This window comes from Pristis pectinata, chromosome 2 (genome assembly GCF_009764475.1).
Source record: "Pristis pectinata isolate sPriPec2 chromosome 2, sPriPec2.1.pri, whole genome shotgun sequence".
Taxonomy (NCBI): domain Eukaryota; kingdom Metazoa; phylum Chordata; class Chondrichthyes; order Rhinopristiformes; family Pristidae; genus Pristis; species Pristis pectinata.
Genome location: NC_067406.1, coordinates 92,933,933 through 92,949,553, shown reverse-complemented (window position 1 = coordinate 92,949,553; position 15,621 = coordinate 92,933,933). Strand labels below are relative to the sequence as shown.

Below are 15,621 nucleotides of genomic sequence, written 5' to 3'. Positions count from 1 at the left end.
TTATTAAACTGTTAACGTTGTATATTTCTTGGGCTTTGACAATCAAACCCTTTTTAATTTCACTGAAAGTATTCTTGTACGGAGTACTTTGGCTAGGCTATAGTATAAAATGGGCAATATCATGAAAAGAAGTCAAGAGAGGTTTTAATAGGCTGCTGTTCTGATATCACTTATTTTACACCATAAGCCAAATGAGAATAACTCTACTTGTATTGAAAAGTATGTTCTGAACTTTGTGTGATCCACCTGTTCATCTGTCAAGCAAACCATTGTGATTTTATTAGCCAGCGTCATTCTTTTCCACCATTTTCCTACCAAGGCACTGAATTTGTGCAGGAATCCTTCCTGATTTTCTAATGAATTTAGACAGCCTACATCAGCAAGTATTTTGATCATGTGAAACACGACATCCAAAGTTAAATATATTGGCAGAGACACTTCCCAGAAGGAATAACTGATGATGATTAGGAAGCTTGGTTTATTTATTTTCTTTCTAACCTACAAGATTTTTGTTTTGCCAGGAATCAAACAAAAGTAGAAATTCTGTTTCCTTGATGTGAAAAGTTCTATAGCAACACCCTAATTAAGTCCAAAGGCATATTACTGAGAGCTGAGATATACTTTTCCATGAATGTGATAAGGCTATTGTTGGTAACAAACCCAGTTAAAGGTACAAACTCTATCTATTATAAAGCACTTGGTTTCATGCTGGTTGTCCAATAGGTGCTACCCTATCGATTACGTTAACAGTTTGCAGGGATAGCCCCCCAGGTCAGGTATTTATTTTCAGATTTTATCGGTGATCCATGGTAGCTGGTCAAACGTTGCACAGAACCACATGTGGTATTGAATACTGAGGCAACCATGAAAGGTTGACTTAGTTCTCAGCTACCTGCAACACATGCAAAGCTTACAGGAAAGTAATGGCCATTGGGCTACTAACTGGCATGAGTCTGAAAACTGCACAAATGAGGCAATAGTTTGCCATTGTCCTCTTGACCACTACATGGCTCATCTAGATCCTCTCATCGACCCCCAGCCTCCCCACCCCCAGCCTCTATCACCCAGTTTCTTTCCTCTCCCCACCTACTCTGCCTGCCTGTCACCCACACGCTCCTCCCTTGGTTCCTCACTCCACCATCCTTTCCTATCAGATTCCATCATCTGCAGCCCTTTGTTGCCTCCACCTGTCACCTCCCAGCCTCTGTTGCTTTTTCCACCCTTCCTTCCCCCACCTGACTCCATCTGCCAAGCACCTTTCCTGGATCCACCTATCATCTGACAGCTCTTGCCCCACCAGTCCCTCTCACTTCTTTACATTTGCTATCTCCCCTCTACTCTTTCAGTACAGATGAAGGGTCTTGACCTGAAACGTTGACTGTCCATTTCTCTCCATGGATGCTGCCTGACCCATTAAATTCCTCCAGCAGCTTGTTTTTTTTTCCAGATTCCAGCATCTGCAATCTCTTGGGTCTCCATGGCTCATCAAATGATGCTTCTACTAGCTGGAGTAACACCTGCTTCTCTCTGCAGCCCAGTCAAAGGGGGCAAACAATCCTGGATAGAGATAACCCTGGAATGCAGGTTCTCATACCAAGCTTCCAGATAAATTGTTAGAGTAAGGATTTCTTTATTATCTATGTGATTAACATCCACCATCAGAGTTTTGAAAGGGCTTCTGCTGAATTACTTATGAAGGATCACCATGTTTATACTCTCAGCAACCTGATACAGTAGAATGTTACAGGCTTAGTGTGGGTACCAGTAGGGTGATTTTGGTTCAGGCTTTCCCCATTGCCCTTTCAGAAACTTTGCAGAGAGGAAGAATTAAAACTGGGATCCTCTCGTGCAATGAAATTGTGCCGAGCAATTTACCTTGCAGGTGCCATGATATTCTGAAATATCATGTTCTGACAAAGGATCTTTGAACTGACACATTAACTCTGTTTTTCTTCCCACAGATACAATCTGACCTGCTGAGTATTTCCAGCATTTTCTGTTTTTATTATCTGAAATATCATGTTCAGTCTTTTTTTGATTGAAACAACTTATTATTCGTTTGGAAAATCTAGGTATGAAAAATACATGCCTTTCCTCCTATGTGCCAAAGGAATTTCCTGTTCTCATTCTCTGTTAACTGCCATTGTCATGGTACTACTATTGAGCTTCATTTCCATTCTTCAGGAAGTACTCTCTCTCAAAGGATTCATTCCCATAGCAGTAATGATTCGTTGAAATCCATGCTTACGCTCTTGATTGAACATCATTTAGTTGTAAAGTGTTTAAAATAGAAGAGGAACAAAAATTAAACAGGACCATTTAATCCTAAGGGAAAGCTGTATAAGTTTAAGCTCTGTGTTATGTTACCATTTGTAGGTTCCCCATTAAATTTATGGCTATGTGAAACAAGGACACGCCTTACCCTGCCTTGATTACTGCCTCCTCTTTGTACCCCACCCAGCAAACCCCAGAGACTCACTGGGAGTTCCTGCTATCAAAATAGTGGGCTGCAATTCCATATCAATTCACCAAAGAACTGGTTGGAGACATCCATTGATGTTCAATACACTTGTCTAGGATGAAGCCCAATTTTGTGTCTGGCTCAGACCTCCCCGTTCCAATGCAGGAATCATTCTGGGTGGCCAGTTTGTGGTGGCAGGAAACACTTTCTAGGCCACAATGTTTTCTAGCTCTGTAACAAAGTCATAACAGATATGACTAAAACATCTCAAATACTGTTGTGAAATGACAGGACAGGCCAGGAAATGAAATGTTTCCTGGTTTCAGTCAAAGATGCAAACTGTTTTGACCTAGATTTGATTCCCAGATTGGAGTAGCAGCCATGCTGCTGACAAGACATCTCGCTGACAGCTCAAGCAAGGTCGTAGCTGCAAACCGAGCCCCGACACGATTCTTTGAATATTGCACAGACGCTCACCAACCTGTACTCCAACCAGTAAGAACTTTTATTGAACTACATAAGAGAGTCGCTGCATTCTGCTTTGCTGCAGTAGCTGCTACTGTACAATAACAGAATTAAAGTTGTTAGCCCATGCATTTCTGTTCTGTGAATAGCTCAAGCTGATTCTTGTCACGATGGTGCCAGTTCACATAATTACAAAAAAACATGCAAAATATATTCAGGTGTCCGACTTGATACTGGTAGCACTATGATGATTTAAAATGAAGTTTAGTTTGACATGTCAGTGCTATACTGGTAGAATACTACATTGTTGGAGGTGACGTTTGGATGAGAAGATAAACTGAGTCCTGTTTCCACACTCTGAATGTTAAAGATTTCATGGCATTATCTGATGCAAAGTAGATGATCCCATTTATCTTATTGCTGTGCATGTGACATTTCTGTGACTGCCTGGTTTGCCCACTGCAGAACAATGTCTATATTTTAGAAATATTTCAATGGCTAATTATCAGTTTAGCTAAGTGTTAAAGTGAGGCTGAAGATGTTAAAGATGTAAAAAAATAAATAAATACCAAGCTCTAGATGTTCAGGTAGCGCTTTGCTTCTGTGTGCTGTGTGAAGGAATTTAATCTTTGTGGTTTCTGAGACTTAAAGTCATAGTGACAGAGTTATACAGCACAGAAACAGGTGCTTTGCACCCCCCCCCCCCCAATGTCTAGGCTAACTGGTACCACTTGGTCCATAACCTTCTATACATTGGCAATTCAAGTGCTCATCTAGATACTTCATAAATGTTGTGAGAGTCTCTACCACCACCATGCTGATGCACCAACAAAGCAGTGCATTCCAGATTCGAACCACCTGCTGGATGAAGAAGATCTCCTTACCTTAAACCTATGTACTCTGGCCTTAGAGACCTTTGCCATGGAGAAAAGTTTCCTACCATCAAATCTACCTGTGCCTCTCATAACTTTGTATACCTCCATTAGGTCCCCTCTCAGCTACCTTCACTCCAAGGAAAACAAATCTAGCCGATCCACTCTTTCTCCTTAACAGAAGAACTCCATTCTAGGCTATCTCCTCTGCACTCTCTCCAGTGAAGTCACATCCTTCCTATAGTTTGGCAGCCAGAACTGCCCATGGTACTCTAGTTTTTGGTCTAATCCAATGTTTTTTAAAGCTGTACCATAACCTCACTGCGCTTGTATTCTGTGCCCTTGCTAATGAAGACAGGTATCTCTTCTTCTTATTTCCTTGTGTTGCCACCTTCAGGAATCCATGGATTTGTACTTTTAAGATCATATTCAATACTATTTATAGCCCTACCGTTCATGATGTATGGCCTACTCTTATTATTTCTGCCAAAGTGCATCACCTTTTTATCTGGATTAAATTCCGTCTGCCAATGCTCTGTCCATCCAATCAGCTGATCATTATCGTGGTGTAGCATTAGACTATTCTGATCACTATCAACAACAACACTAATTTTCATGTCATCCGCAAACATACTAATTATATCTTCTACATTCATATCCAAATCATTCATGTATTTTAACAAACAGTGAGGATTCCAGCAACACTCCCTGTGGTACACCACAGGTCACAGGCTTCCAATCACAAAAATAACCTTCCACCATCACCTTCTTCTTCCTACTTCCAAACCAGTTTGGATCAAATTTGCCAACTTCTCCTGGATCCCATGGGCTCTCACCTTTTGGACCCACCTCCCATTTGGGTCCTTGTCAAATGCTTTATTAAAGTCTTGCAGACTACATTAACTGCGCTGCCCTCATCAATATATTTTGTTACCTCTTCTTTAAAAAAAATCATTTGAAGTGTTCAGACAGAATTTCCCACCAACAAAGCCAAGCTGACTCTCTTTGATCAATCCCCTTCTTTCCAAGTGTAGATTAATTCTATCCCTCAGAATTTTTTGCCAATAATTTCCCTACCATTGACATTAGACTCACAAGCAAGTAATTATCTGGCTTATCCCTGCTTCCTTACTCCAATAAGGTTACCTTGTTCGTTGACCTCTAATTATCAGACTATATTTTCTCTCTCTCTCAATCTTGCATTAGTGTCATTGTTTATTTTGTTAATTTTGTACACATATAAGTTATATATAATTTATGTCAATTTAAGTTTATGTTAACTTCTATTTGTCCTTGTCTTGTAATATACTGTGCTGCTGCTGCAGAAAAAATTTCATGGCATTTGTACCCTGTGTATGTATGCCTGTGACAACAATAAACTTGAACTATCTGACCTATGGCCAACAAAGATTAAAAATCTCTTTGATGACCCCAGCAATCTCCTCTGTTACCTCCCATAGCAGTCTGGAATGCATCTCACCAGGTTCTGGGGATTTATTTCTGAGTGAACCTTTAAAACCAGAGCATCCTTCTTTGAAGTGGTAACTCTCAGCTTAGTTGAAGTGTCCAGATGCAACAGTCAAGATTTGCACCGTGTGATACAAAAGAGTTCTTAAAGATATCATACACCAATGACATTTGGGCTTTTCCATGATGTCACTATGTTTCTGTCCTCTGCTACGTCTACGGAAAGCTGTTCCAATCAATTCTAACTGTCAGTGTCCTAACCTGGCCCTTGGAACCTGTATTGACCTAGCCCGCAACCACACACCACCCCACTTGCCTCCATGTTCAATCATCTGTACCCTGCTCTGAGCCTCTGTCAACTGTTCCCTCTTTGCTGGATTTACAGCTACCTGTTTTCCTCCATGACCATCATAATCCTGGATGAAAGGTCTTTTGTGCAGTTTTCCTCACGCAATAACCATTTTAAGTCTTGAACAATATCCACTATCAGATATTACTGCTAGGGGCCACATCCGAAATTAGTCTGGGCCCTCCTAATCCCACATTGCTGATTTGACATGCCTTTTGAGGCACACAAGGATTTGTGGACCCAGTTCCTTCTTTCTATTCACTTGTCACTGAGCATTAGCCATACTTATCCATCTGAATTGTTTTTACACATAAAGTGCTTGTGAAATTTCAAATAAATTAGAATGCTTAAAATCCGTTTTGTATTGATGAAATTCTCTTGGGTAAAAAAGAAAATTAATTGAACTGACAAATACTACTCTTCTCGCTGACAAATTCTTTCTTTTGTTAATTTATGTGCAATAAACAGCAATTAACTAAAAAAAATCTGGGCAAAATCTCCAGCAAGAATAGTAAAACTGAGATTGACAATTATGAATTGACACTGCACTACACAATTGGATTCATTCATTATTGCAAATGTGTCTGCTGCAAGCGAGATTCAATTCAAACTAGCAAGGTGGGAATAGCAGTTCAACTGATCCGAACTCTGGTGCAGGCCTAAATTTTTCCCACTATTATAATGAATGCTAAACATCTTTGAAAAGTTTCTGCTTAATATCTGAAATGAAACGTGTCATGAAAATATCAAATCAGCTTGCCTGAAGATGAAAGTTTACATCTTAAGGGCAATTATAATCTGACAACCCATCCAACAACCTCATCTTTGCAAAGTACGTTCCAGTTGAATAAAACCGTGCATGACACCAGTATTATAGTTAATCAAAGCACTTCTACAGTAATCACCAGTGCATCAGAAGGCTTTGGCAGTATGCTTTATCCACACAATACCATTGAAAATTTCAACTAGCTTGTGTTCATCAACCTCAGAAAAGTACTTGGAATGAAAACTCCAACGTATCAGTAAAGTACTTTAACCAGCTCATTCAAGGGCAATGCCGAAGATTCAGACTTATGGACTTGAAGGTCCTCTATTGCATTTCTGGTCAGCACTAAAATAATTGAGTTTAACCATTTTGTTGACCCCATCCAATGACACCTCCTGCACAGTGTATATATGTCATTGGGTAGATGGAAGATAGTTGTGGCTTCTATAAACATTTCCAATGCAGCCTGTTGTAGGCAGTGGGTGTGTTTGATCCTTGCAGTCTGGCATGGTACAAGCAAAGATGGCAGAGACTGTTGGAACATCCTGTCCATTGGAATTCCACAATTTCTGCCTCTGTGAGGATCAGTGTTCTACAAGGTTTGGCATAAAGGCACCATATAGGGCTCTCAGGTGTTCTAGATTAATCACAAGGCCTAGAACACCAGAGAAATCCATTGTTCTGTGAAAGAAAAAGATGCCTTCAGTTTATTCAACTTAGACCAGCCAGCCCTGCTAGCTTTGCAGAAAGACTACAGGATAGTATCAGTTTGTTGATCTTAGATCACTTCATGTTTAGCGGAACCTTCTTGCAACCTTCTGGGAGTCAGGGTATCTCACCTGAGTGTGCTTATCCACAGTCCTGCATTGGGTTCCACTCTGATAGGAAAGCAGAAAGGTCATGTTTATCTACCTCAACTTCACCTTCCTGCAAACCCTCATTTCCTTTGTGTCCAAGAAAATGCTAAATGGTAAAATTCACAGCTTGCTTGAATTCTAAATTATAAACATTCACAATCTGTTGAGTGCAGAAATTTTTCCTCATCTTCAGATAACATACCCTTGTTCCAAGACAGTTGATTTTGGACTGCCCAGCTATGGGAAATCATCTACCCAGCATCTAGCTTGTTAAATGCCTTTTTGTTTCCAATGAGGTCATATCCCATTCTAAAGCTGAGAGAATATGGGCCTAATCTACTCAAAATTCATGATATTTGTTCAGTGACCAGTACTCTCTACTTCATGCAGAAAAAAATACAGTTACCTCAGGTTCCAACTGAGAAAATTGCTTTTGGGGTGGATAAATAGCATGAAGAACTTCCATGCCATTGTGGGATCAGATGGAGCAGCCAAAATAAATGTCACAGACAAAAAAAATGAAGAAAACTTCAACAGCTTACTAAGCCATACCCCTAACAGCAAAAACCGCCAGAGATTCTTTACAAACTTTGAATTCTATTTCTGGTATCTACATTTGTTTTAAGGAAGCCTAAATCATTTAAAAGCACTCAAACATCTTAAGTTAACTTGTAACAGAAACATAGAATGGTACAACACAGGAACAGGCACCTTGGCCCACCATGTCTGTGCTGACCATGATGCTAAATTAAACTAATCCCATCTGTTTTCATGTGGTCCGTATCCCTCCATGCCCTGCCTGTTCATTTGTTTGTCTAAATACCTCTTAAACATTGCTGTCATCTGCTTCTACCACCTCTCCTGGTAGTGCATTCCAGGCACCGACCACTCTGTGTAAAACAAAACCTGCCTCATAAATCTCCTTTAAACTTGCCCGCTCTCATCTTAAACCTATGCCATCTAGTATTTGATTTTTCCACCCTGGAAAAAAGACTCTGACTATTTATCCTATCTATGCTCCTCATAATTTTATATACTTCTATCAAGTTGCCCCTCAACCTCTGACAGTCCAGAGAAAACAATCCAAGTTTGTCCAACCTCTCCCTGTAGCTAATACTCTTTAATCCAGGGGACATCCTGGTGAACCTCTTCTGCACCCTCTCCAAAGCCTCCTCATCCTTCCTACAGTGTGAGCGACAAGAACTGCACACAGTACTATAAATGTGGCCTAACTATAGCCTTGTACAGCTGTAACATAACTTCCACCTTTTACACTCAGTGCCCCAACCAGTGAAGGTAAGGATGCTATATGCCTTCTTTACCACTCTATCTACTTGTGTTGCCACCTTCAGGGCGCTCTGGACTTGCAGCCCAAAATTCCTCTGTACATCAGTGCTCCTCAGGGTCCTATACTTTCCTCTTGTGTTTGACCTCCCAAAATGTATTGTTTCATACTTGAGGATTGTCGGGATTAAAATCCATCTGCCATTTATCGGCCAAATTTTCAACTGATCCATATCCACAACTCCCAATCTTCATGTCATCTGCAAACTTACTGATCAGACCATCTACATTTTCAGCCAAATCGTTAATATACCTGTATATTACAAATAACAGTGGACTCGGTACTGATCCATATGGAACATCACTGGTCTCATACTTCCAGTCAGAAGAAAAATCCTCTACCACAACCCTCTATCTTCTGTGACCAAGTCAAATTTGGATCCAGTTTACCAGCTCACAGTAAGTCCCTCGTGACTTAATCTTCCAGACCAGCTTACAGTGAGAGAACTTGTCAAATGCTCTTCCAAAGTCCATGCAGACAACACCTGCTCTACCCTCATCAGTCATTGCCGTCACTTCCTCAAAAAACTCAAATTGAGTTTTTGAGACGTGACCTCCCTGGCACAAAGCCATGTTGACTATTGCTCATAAGTCCATGCTTTTCCAAATGTGAGTTAGTCCTGTCCATGAGAATTTGCTCCAATAATTTCCCTACCACTGATGTAAGGTTTACTGGCCTATAATCTCCTGGTTTATCCCTATTGCCTTTCTGAAACAAAGGAACAACACCAGCAATTCTCCAGTCTTCTGGCACATGGTAATGGCTAAAGAGGATACAAAGATCTTCTGTAGAGGTCCCAGCGATCTCCTCCCTTGCTTCCCTCATTATCCTGGATAGCTCCCATCAGGCCCTGTGGACTTAACAACCCAGAGACCCAGAACCCCCTCCTCATTATTATCATTCACCTCCCTAAACTCACCATCGTTCCTGTCCTTCTCCTTGGTGAATAACAATGTAAACAGCTCATTAAGAACCTCACTCATTTCCCCTGGCTCCAAGCATAAATTCCCTCCTTTGGCCTTCAGTGGACCTACACTTTCCTTAGCTCCTCTCTTGTACATATATGACCTTGTATACATATTAAATGCTTTGGGATTCTTCTTAATCCCACTCACCGAAGACATTTCATGGTCCCTTATAGCCCTCCTAATTTCTTGCTTAAGTTCTTTCCTGCTTCCTTTATATTCCTCAAGGCCCTCGTCTCTTTTCAGCTTCCTAAACTTTATATATGCTTCCTTTTTCTTTTTGACTAAATATAAAATATCTCTTGTCATCCAGGGTTCTTGAGCCTTGCCATCCTTATCTTTCATCTTCATAGAAACATGCTGGTCCTAAGCAACTAGTTCTTAAAAGACCAGGACATATCAGAGGTGGATTTGCCCTTAAACAGCTGCTCCCAAACTCCTTTCTCCAATTCATGCCTAATACTGTTGTAATTAGCTTTCTCCCAATTTAGCACTTTCACTCGAAGACCAGTATTATCCCTATCCATAACTATCTTAAAATTTATGGAATTCTGGTCACTGTTTCCAGAGTGCTCCCTCACTGAAACTTTGTTCATCTGGCCAGGTTCGTTCCCCAATCTAAGGTCTAGTGCGGCCCCATTCCTAGTTGGATTCTCCACATGTTGTTTCAAGAAACCCACCTGTACCTTCACACCATTCCTCTCCATTGATATCAGTAGGGCCTGCACAGTGTCCTCGGTAGTGGAGAATGTTCACAACTTCCAGATTGATTGCTGTATCCTAGCATTGGAGTACAGTGGTCTGTCCAGTACTAAACTGCTGATGGCAACCACTGTGAAATTTTAGTTAACTAGAGGCATCGCGGTGAAAGCTGACATTTTCACATATTTCCCTGTAAAATCAGAGCCTTTCCCTTCTCAAAGGACTACCTTCCCTTCATAAAAAATAACTTTAGTGGACCTTTGTTGCACTCTTGGGCAAAAAAATTTTACTGGTATTGGTTTATTATTGTCACTTGTACTGAGGTACAGTGATAAACTTGTCTTGCATACCATTCGTACAGATCAATTCATTACACAGTGCACTGAGGTGGTACAGAGTAAAAATAATAACAGAATACAGAGTAAAGTGTCACAGCTGCAGGGAAGTGCATGCAGGTAGACAATAAAGTGCAAGGTCATAACAAGGTAGATTATGAGGACAAGACTCCATCTCATCGTATAAGGGAACCGTTCAATAGTCTTATCACAGTGGAATAGAAGCTCTCCGTGAGCCTGGAGGTATGTGCCCTCAGGCTCCAGTATCTTCTGTCTGATGGGAGAGGAGAATAGAGAGAATGACCCAGGTGGGTGGGGTCTTTGATTATCTTGGCTGCTTCACCAAGGCAGTGAGAGGTATAGTCAGAGTCAATGGAGGGGAGGCTGGTTTTTGCGATGTGCTGGGCTGTGTCCACAACTCTCTGCAGTTCCTTGCGGTCCTGGTCAGAGCAGTTGTCATACCAAACCCTGATGCATCCAGATAGCATGCTCTCTATGGTGCATCGATAAAAGTTGGTGAGTGTCAAAGGGGAGATGCCAAATTTCTTTTGCCTCCTGAGGAAGTATAGGTGCTGGTGAGCTTTCTTGGCTGTGACATCTACGTGTTTGGACAAGGATAGGCTATTGGTGATGTTCACTCCAAGGAACTTGAAGCTCTCACCCCTCTCAACCTCAGCACAGTTGATGTAGACAGGTGCATGTACACTGCCCCCTTTCCTGAAGTCAATGACCAGCTCTTTTGTTTTGATACCACTACAGTGGTATGATTTGCAAACTTGTAGATGGTGATAGAGCAGAATCTGGCCACAGAGTAGTGAGTATATAGGGAGTAGAGTAGAGGGCTGAGGATGCAGCCTTGTGGGGCACCAGTGTTAAGAATAATCGTGCTGGAGGTGTTGCTGCCTATCCTCACTGATTGCAGTCTGTTGGTCAGAAAGTCAAGGATCCAGTTTCAGAGGGAGGTGTTGAGTCCCAGGTCTCATAGTTTGGTGATGAGTTTGCTTGGAATTATGGTATTGAAGGCAGAGCTATAGTCAATAAACAATAGTCTAACATAAGTGTCTTTACTGTCCAGATGCTCCAGTGATGGTGTAGGGCTGGGGAGATGGCGTCCACTGTGGACCTATTGTCTGGTTGTCTGGGAGGCTGGAGTTAAAGCATGCCATGACCAGCCTCTTGAAGCACTTCATGATGGTGGATGTCAGAGCTGCTGGTCGGTAATCATTAAGGCATGTTACCTTGTTTTTCTCATATACTGGGATGATAGTGGTCTTCTTAAAACAGGTGGGAACCCCAGATTGAAGCAGGGAGAGGTTAAGTATGTCTGCTAATACCCCTGCCAGCTGATCAGTACAATATCTGAGCACACGGCCAGGGACACCATCTGGGCCAGATGCTTTCCTCGGGTTCACTCTCCGGAAGACTGATCTCAGGTCCTCGATGGTTACCACAGGTTCAGTTGCATTGGAGGCTGTCAGGGTGGGTGGTGACAATCCACTCTCCTTCTGTTCAAAACGTGCATAGAATGTGTTAAGCTCAGCAGGAAGGGATGCGCTGTTGTTGACTATGCTGCCCGACTTCGTTTTGTAGCCCGTTATAGTGTGTAAGCCCTGCCACAATTAACAGCTGGCCTGGGACTCTATTTTGAACCGGTAATGTCTCTTGGCATTCCTGATAGCTGTTAGGTGATTCCTGATAGCTGATTCCTGTTAGGAGATCAATTCAGGACTTCTTCCCAGCCCTACCTTAAGTCATTAGCTTTTCTCCCCTTGTGGGTTTATTTCTTCTGTCCCAGATACACAGGATGTAAAGCTTAAATGCCTTACAACCATTCAAAATATCACACAAAATAAACAATTCAGAAACTCAAAAGGAAAGCTTTACTCATAGAGTCATAGAGCAATGCAGCACGGATACAGGCCCTTCGACCCAACCAGTCCATGCCGACCACGGTGCCCACCCATCTAGTCCCAATTTCCTGTGTTTGGTCCATATCCCTCCAAGCCTCGCCCCTGTATATACCTATCTAAGTGCTTCTTAAATGATACTATTATACCTGCCTCAACCACTTCCTCTGGTAGCTCATTCCATATACTCGCCACCCTCTGCGTGAAAAAGTTGCCCCTCAAGTCCATTTTAAATCTCTCCCCACTCACCCTAAATCTGTGGCCCCTAGTTTTGGACTCCCCTTCCCTGGGGAAAAAACTGCTACCATCCACTTTATCTGTGCCCAAATTCATTGGAATTCATACTCATTGTAAAATTACACACTAGGTTCATTCTCTGATTCTCCTAATACGAAACCATTTCAATGCAGCTGCAGTTTGCACTGTTGGTCAAGAGAATACCTTATGAGATTTATATGTGACAGTTATAAGCTATTTCAGCGCCAATTACACAGTATCCTACACAGTGGTGACCAAGCCTTACCCCCACAGGTTCCATAATGTTAAGGAATGGGCCTGATTTAAATGGCTACTCATGTTATTATTGGCAATGCTGGGGCATTTACTGAGCCAGCAGAAAGGTATTATCCTGAACATTTTCTGCAAAGCCTCCAGGGCTGGCTTGAAAATGTTAAATCCTCTTTCCTAGGAAGCTTCATTGCCTTGGAAGTCTGTGAAAAATGTGATAGGTTGATGCAGTTATTTTCATTCTGCCTCTACAATATGTGCAGGATTACAAGTTCCGCTCCTGTCCTTCATGCCTTACGTCTTCAGCTTGCTCCATTAAACTGTCAGTGCTTTGACCTTGGTATTCCTAATGACTGAACGTTATCCTGAAGACCCTGGGCCAACTGCTTTAACTCACTTGGCCAACTCCATCCAGGCAGAGTGTAACAGCCATCACCACATCAACAAACTTTAATAAGGCGGTGGAATCTTTGGAGAAGGTTCAAGGATGTGGAGGCTTCGTCAAGGGTTCAGAAGAGGTTTACCAGAATGCTGCCTGGATTGGAGGGTATTAGCTATTAGGAGAGGTTGGAGAAACTTGGATTGTTTTCTCTGGAACACTGGAGGCTGATGGGCGACTTGATAGAAGTTTATAAAATTATGAAGCGTAGATAAGATAGTCAGCCAGAATCTTTTTTTCCCCAGGGTAGAAATGTTGTATACTAGAGGGCATAGGTTTAAGGTGAGAAGGGGTAAGTTTAAAGGGGATGCAGGGCAAGTTTTGTTTATACAGAGAGTGGTAGGTGCCTGGAACACACTGTCAGGGGTGGTAGTGGAAGTAGATACGAAAGTATTGGTATTAGTTTATTATTGTCACTTGTACCAAGGTACAGTGAAAAACCTGTCTTGCATACTGTTTGTTCAGATCAATTCATTACACAGTACATTGAGGTAGTAGAGGGTAAAAACAATAACAGAATACAAAGTAAAGTGACACAGCTACAGGGAAGTGTATTGCAAGGAGACAATAAGGTGCAAGGTCAAACAAGGTAGATTGTTAGGTCAAGAGTCCATCTCATAATGTCACTGTCAAAGTGGCATTCAAGAGGCTTTTAGATAGGCACATGAATATGCAGGAATGGAGGGATATGGTTTACACTGTATATGCAGGCAGAAGGGATTAGTTTAATTTGTCACCATGCTGTACAGTACTGTACTATCCTATGTTCCGTGTTCTAATATTGTGTGTAATGCAGAGAAAACATTCAAGGTGGTTCTTAGAAGTGTAATCAAAACACACGGATGCAAATCTTAACAAGCATCTCTGAGGATGAGTGACTATAGCTCACTAGCAACTTTGCCCATGGATTATATATGCAATTGTCTGTATTGAAGATTACCTGCTGCTGCTGTTCTTCTAAATAAGGACGTCTAGAACAATATTCTGCCACTTCATACTTCATCTTGTATGCTTCCTTTCCACTGCATTGTCCTAAATGAGGATCCATCTGATCTCTTCATAGAACAAAGCAGTTGGAGATCAGAAATTTCATTGAAATCCTCTGTGTTCTTCCCTTAACAGACTTTAAATGGAGCTAGGCACTCACAGGCAAATGTTGGGTTCATACTTGTCCTTTGCTATTTGCAACGCAGGTACCTGGACTGTCAGCTGGGGAGGTGGTGATGGGGGAAGATTACCCAGCCACCCTCAGATGAAAATAGTTTCTAGTGTTTTCTGAAGGAGTCACTGCTAAATCATAAAAAGCGAATTGTGTGGATCCTTCAAAACTTCTTAACCTTGGGCACTCTCTGCTCCTTAATGTAACCCTTTTGGAAGCCAGGATGAGATCCCATTGAGTGCACTTGTTTAAACCCTACGTTGGATCCCAGCCTGATAGGAAAGCAGGAACACCCAATTTGGGAAATACCTGAAAATTGGACTTGGGATTTCACAGGCCCTATTTGCCATCAGTTCTGGGCTATCATACTGAGTACTTCCTGATGATGCTTTTTTTTATTTTATTCTGTTCTGAGCCCAGGTCAGGATGCTCCTTATGCTACTTCCTCCTCATTATCTTTGAATTCCCAGACAAACTCCTCTTTAAAGTATTTTTAAGGATCAAATTCTAAAGAACAGATACTTTAAATTTGGTTTCACTTTTTAAATGTTTACACAAATTTTATATCAGCATCTTTGACTTTGTAAGAAGTCATTGCATGAGTGAACAGTACTCACAAAGTGTATGTATGAAGGTACTGCCATCTGATGTACATTTGTTGCTTATGGAAACATCCAGTGCAAATGCAGGCAGTGGATGTATTTGGTGCCTTGCAGTTTGATGCAGCAAAAGTGGCAGAGACTGTTGGAACGTCCTCTCCCCTTGAAATTCCCACAAATACTGCCTCCATTAGGCATTAACTTTAAACTCCCAGCAAAATCCTGTGTAAAGCCTGTTTAAAGCTCAAGTTACAAAGAACAGATATTTAACGTTAGTTTCATTTTTGAAATGTTTACATGAATTTCACATCGACATCCTTGAAGTTGAAAGAGGTTTTGCATGACTGAACATTGCATTGAGTACCTTTCACTGAAAAACCAATTCCACACTTGCAGATGAGAAACAATCACATCGAGGCACCTGTG

The 15,621-nt window shown here is 41.6% G+C and overlaps 1 protein-coding gene across 1 annotated transcript in view; it reads left to right on the top strand.

Moving 5' to 3' along the window:
• ndst3 (N-deacetylase/N-sulfotransferase (heparan glucosaminyl) 3) overlaps positions 1 to 15,621 on the top strand; it is a 505,714-nt gene that overhangs the window by 121,326 nt on the left and 368,767 nt on the right. The window lies entirely within an intron of this gene.